Here is a 6,000-nt window from a genome sequence, read left to right on the forward strand (position 1 = left end):
CTTACCCATAAGTCGGCCATATCATCGTCGGATTATTAAAAAATGTTATATTTATCTTCACCTTCTTACAATATAAAAAGAGAACGATCACAGAAATAAATATACGCTATTTTCTCACACAATACTCTGAATTTTCAGCAATTCCTTACTCCCGCCTTATTTTTCAGTTTACTAACTTGAGTATCGAAGTGGTTGTCTTAAGCTGTTAAGCATCAACTACCGCACTTTCTCTATTTTACAAGTTTAGCCGATTACAACGCACTTTCAGTCCGATCATATCATAATTTTAATTCAAGCAATATCAATTACAAATCGGGCACAATAGAAAAACATCACCTCCATATGTAATTAAGTTAAGATGAGCAAGAAAGGCACGAACACCATACCAGATTCCTCACCTTACTTGAAATCTTAGTTTTCTTTTTCCAAACTGACAATGATAAAAGGGTAACATTTGATGGAGTAAGATGCTGAGATATTAACATGTAATAACCACTTTTAACGGTGTAATAACCCGAGGATTACCGATCCACATCCAAGAGTCATACTTGCCTAGACATTAAACTATTTATTTTTGAAAAATTAATAGATATAAGTGTTAAAGTTTGATATAGTTAAATAATTAAAAAATATTATATATTCAAAGATATTTTAATTATTTATAAAATAACTAATAAAAAGTTAAATGGATGAATTTTCAATTTCATGATATCAATTAAATTTTTGAATTTTAAAAATACATAAATTTAAATTTAATTTACCCTTTATCATTTAATATTAATGAAAATGGGCCGTCAATGTTAAGAATATATCCAAACTAGAATTTCCCTCCGCTTGTTGCGTGGCAATTATTAAAGCTTTTGTTGTGCCATATTTATATATATATATATATTTATATTTTTTATATTTTAGAAAAATAAATTTGATATATTTTTTTATTTTATAAGATTACATAAATCCGTATAGAATATAACATTTAAAAATTTAAACGAATAGACGCACCTTCATTATGAAATAAAATAATTAGCAGAATTGGGAAAAGAAAATGAAATATTGTGTAATGTGTTCACTAGAAAATTTATATATTTCGAAGGTTATGAATTTTCATTTAATAATCTCGTCCGCACACGTGTCTTTGCAAGTAATCCTGACCCTTCAACAAGACTAAACCCTCAACCCTGGCGGCCGGTGGAACTCTCTAGAACCCAAAATCTTCCTCTCTCACTACCGGTGCCCACACTATACAGACTGTCTTTACGTCTGTACCTCAAACCAGAACCCCCTGCTGTCTCCTTCGTGATTCTTCAAAATCTCTATCTCCATTTTCAATTTTCTTAGATCGTTCTCGATTGTTTCACCAGCCTCCACATGGAAGAGGATTTCGATCTTCCAGTTGGAGATGATATGATGAACGAAGACATGGATATTCCCGACGACAATCCCATTTTGAAGGTGGGTGAAGAGGAGATCGGGAAGCAAGGATTGAAGAAGAAGCTTCTCAAGGAAGGTGAAGGTTGGGACACTCCTGAAAATGGCGATGAAGTTGAAGGTTACTGTAACTTGCTACATTTTCATTTTAGCTGATTAATTTGTTGATTTTTTCTGGATTATAAGGAGAATTCGGTATGTTTCAGTCATTACACGGGAACGTTGCTTGATGGAACTCAGTTCGATTCCAGTCGGGATAGAGGGACGCCATTCAAGTTTACGCTTGGTCAAGGTGAGGGAATTTAATATTTTTTGAGAAGATTCAGCGCTCGGGTCATAGCGAAACTGATGTTTATATGCCTTAGCTCTGTAATTATTACAATTCTATTCTTATTAATAGTTACTGTATGTGTTCTGAGTGGACAGTTTTTTTTAATTGCATTACAGCTTATGATCATAGTGTTGACTATCCTTCTTGCTTACTGTCAGTGCTCAGTGGTAGACATTTTCTTCTGTTGTATGGAAGCCAAGTGATTGTAAATTAATGCAAGCTCTAGGGATGGGAAATTTGGTCTACACCTTGGAATGGCATTTCATGATAAAATGCATTTTACATTTCGAATCAGTATACCATTTTTGAACGTATTCTTTCTATTGGTTCATGTATTTTTTCCTCTTCTGGTACAACTTATGTTCAAGAAGGGAAAATACTCACTAGTCCACAAATCATTAGAACTCTCGTCCTTGAATTAATACCCACTAAAGTACCTGGAACAGGGCCAATGTTTTCGTTGAGTTGATTCATTGTGAAGATTTTAGTCCTTTTGTTAGTAATTTTGTTGTAAGATTCTGTAAGATTCAGTGTGGAGGAACCAATTTTGTTTATCATTATCTTCCGTTGGTTTCTCAAATAAAGGGAGATGTGAGATGTAGGTACCAATCTTGTTTATCATTTTCACTTTCCGTTTTCATCTTTAAAGGTGGTCATGTGAAACAGATATTGCCTTCTTTTCTTGATAATAATATCTTCTCTCTCTCGGTTTTTTCCTTCATGCTGCATTGGGCAGTTAACCATTATTTCTCATCAGGGTGAACTATATTTTCTTTCTCCTCCTACTGCAGGTCAAGTGATTAAGGGATGGGACCAAGGTATCAAAACAATGAAGAAAGGTGAAAATGCTATTTTCACCATTCCTCCTGATCTGGCTTATGGTGCTTCTGGGTCACCACCTACTATTCCCCCCAATGCTACACTTCAGTTTGATGTTGAATTGTTGTCTTGGACTAGTGTGAAGGATATCTGCAAGGATGGCGGGATATTTAAGAAGATTCTTGTTGAAGGAGAAAAATGGGAGAACCCTAAGGGCCTTGATGAGGTGTCAGGTACTTTAGTTCCCAAATTTTGCATTTTTTTTTTGGCATGACTGTCATAACTTAATGAAATTAGCATATAACTAAAGTTTCTTGCTTTTACCAATGCAGTTAAATATGAAGCTCGGCTTGAGGATGGAACAATTGTCAAATCTGATGAAGTAGAGTTCACTGTGAAGGAGGGTTAGTATTACATGAATTGTCTAATTACAGTGTAAGACTTTTTTTAACATTTCTGCAATACTTCTCGTCTATATGTAGGTCATTTTTGCCCTGCACTGTCAAGAGCTGTCAAGACAATGAAGAAAGGGGAGAAGGTTCTTCTAACAGTTAAGCCACAATGTAACTTTTTTCCCCTTTTCAGTATTGAACCAACATTGTACATTCATTCTTCTCATTATATTGTTTGTTTGTTTCATTCAGATGGGTTTGGGGAGAAGGGTAAGCCAGCATCTGCCAATGAAGGTGGTGTTCTTCCCAATGCAATACTCCAAATAACTCTGGAGTTGGTTTCATGGAAAACTGTGTCAGAGGTGACCGATGACAAGAAGGTTGTGAAGAAAATCCTTAAGGAGAGCGAGGGCTATGACCGTCCAAATGACGGATCTGTTGTCAAATGTTAGTGTTGAATCTTTTAAATGAAAATTTTTATTTTTCTTTACACAGTTGGTGGTATCTGATGGATTCTACTATTTTGCATTGTGCAGTAAAATTGATAGGGAAGTTGCAAGATGGAACAATGTTTCTGAAGAAGGGCCATGATATTGAGGATGAACTGTTCGAGTTCAAAACAGATGAGGGTAAAAGATGCTATTTCTAGTTCTGTTTCCCTTTTTTCTATTGTCAGTTGTTGAATTTCTTGCTGATGTTGAGGTTTTTTTTTTTTCCCTATTTTTATCTTGACAGAGCAAGTAATTGATGGGCTTGATAGAGCTGTGACAACAATGAAGAAGGGTGAGGTGGCACTAGTAACAATCACGCCAGAGTATGCATTTGGGTCATCTGGATCACAGCAAGAGTTAGCTGCCGTTCCTCTCAACTCGACAGTGTACTATGAGGTTGAGCTAGTGTCCTTTGTGAAAGAAAAGGAATCATGGGACATGAACTCCCAGGAGAACATTGAAGGTGCTGGTAAAAGGAAGGAAGAAAGTAATGTTTTGTTCAAAGCTGGCAAATATGCTAGGGCATCTAAGAGATATGAGAAGGTAATTTTTGCACGTAAAATTTTTAATAATACGCAGATTTAGTTTTTCACAGTTCATTAATTGATTTTTCTTTTTGGCCTATTTTAACAGGCGGTCAAATACATAGAATATGATTCCTCTTTTAGTGAGGAAGAAAAAAAGCAGGCAAAAGCATTAAAGGTTGCTTGTAACCTAAATAATGCTCTGCTTGTAAGTTGAAATTGAAAGATTACAAAGAAGCAGAAAAGCTGTGCACCAAGGTTAGAATTACTTTTTGAACCTTGTTATTGAGTGTCTCTGTGGCATAGCTGAAGGATAAATTATGTTGTTGATTTCTTTTAGGCGTTAGAGATGGAGAGTAGAAATGTAAAGGCGCATTATAGGAGAGCTCAGGCATATATCCAGTTGGCAGATTTAGATCTGGCCGAGTTTGACATTAAAAAGGCCCTTGAAATTGACCCTGACAACAAGTAAGACATTTCTGATGTAGTCTTGGTTAACACTTATTTTCTTGGTTGGAAACACACAGCGTTTGATACAAACCATTGAATTCTGGATTTGGTTGAAGGTGTATTATATTTTTGAACTTTTGAACTTTTTTACGCATGTTAAAACCAGGGATGTCAAGCTGGAGTATAAAACTTTAAAGGAAAAGATGAGGGAGTATAACAAGAAAGAAGCCAAGTTTTATGGCAACATGTTTGCCAAGATGAATAAGCTGGGCCCTCTAGACTCTAATGTAAGTATACATATTTTGTTTGCATGGAAATAGGAAATCATTGGGTCAGGTAAAATTGGCCATGAGCTTGCAGCCTGCTGCAAGATCTCGTCTGGGATGAATCCTATCATACGATTGTTTACTTTGTTTTTTGTGATTCTATTCTTCGTCAACAGAAATCTGAAGCTAAGGAGGCAGAGCCAATGAGCATAGACAGCAAGGCGTGAGAAGGGAGGAATGTGGATGATCAATGGGAACAAGAACAAGCAAAATCCTATAATGTGGAGCAGTGCTTTGGGATTTTGACGTTAGAAAATTGTAGTGGATTCTTCTAACAAAGAATTGGGTGAATGGTTACCAACATAAGAAATTTGGCCCAAACATACTCCTTGAACTTCGTAGTTAAATATTATGTTGATGGAGCTAATCATGTCTTTGGAAGTCAAGAATAAATATGGTTGTAATGGATGGATGATCGAGCATTTAACAGCACTGTTCCACTATGTCCAATTTGGAGGCACAGTAACAGTGAACTTGGATCTGTAGTGGATTTAGATATTTAATTTAGGGAGTTTAATTTTATCTTGTTAACAAGACTTCTAATTTATTTATTGTTAAAAGTAAAAATAAGACAATTTTTCAAGTTCAAGCAGAGTAATTACATTGATAAAATATAGGTTTTTTAAGATATTTTTTGTTTGTGTAATTTTAGAAGTTTAACTTTGATGTTTAAAATCCCGGTGAATTTTAGTTAGCTTAGTTTTTTTTTTTTTTTTTCTTGAATTAGTAACTTTTCTTGTTATTGTCACGTAGTGCCGTATGGATGAATCGTTTTTTTTAATTTCATCCGATAGTAAGTGGACACAGTTTTAGATATTCCGGAATCTGTTATTTTATGGATCATCAAGTCAATTACATTAGACATCTCACAAGAGGGCTCTAAGTCTTGTTTCGAGCGAGTTTTGAATTTTGTATTTGAAGTATATATATGTGTTGGGTCTTGTTAGCATTAAGGCTTGACCCTTCTAATATGGGCTTGGCTATAATTTGGGTATATAAAGTTCGGTAGTCATCAAGTATTTTTTCCTTATTCATTAATTATTTCATAATTAATTAACGATAAATTTTAAAACTCTAATTATTACTATGCGGTTTTAGGAATGCTATTGTTAAAATGTCTCCTTTTTACCTTTTTCCTTTTTAAAATTATGTTTTTAATTTTATTTATTATTTTGTTTCTTGCACTGTTTCTGCTATTTTGCTTTCTCTTTTCTCTATAATTCTTGCCTTTTTAATTTG

At 34.6% G+C, this 6,000-nt stretch overlaps 1 pseudogene; it reads left to right on the top strand.

The window, feature by feature from the left end:
- The first annotated feature begins 1,204 nt into the window (after positions 1-1,204).
- LOC122721549 lies at positions 1,205-5,391 on the top strand (annotated as a pseudogene).
- The last annotated feature ends 609 nt before the right edge of the window (positions 5,392-6,000 follow it).

The sequence above is a fragment of the Manihot esculenta genome, chromosome 13 (genome assembly GCF_001659605.2).
Source record: "Manihot esculenta cultivar AM560-2 chromosome 13, M.esculenta_v8, whole genome shotgun sequence".
Taxonomy (NCBI): Eukaryota; Viridiplantae; Streptophyta; class Magnoliopsida; order Malpighiales; family Euphorbiaceae; genus Manihot; species Manihot esculenta.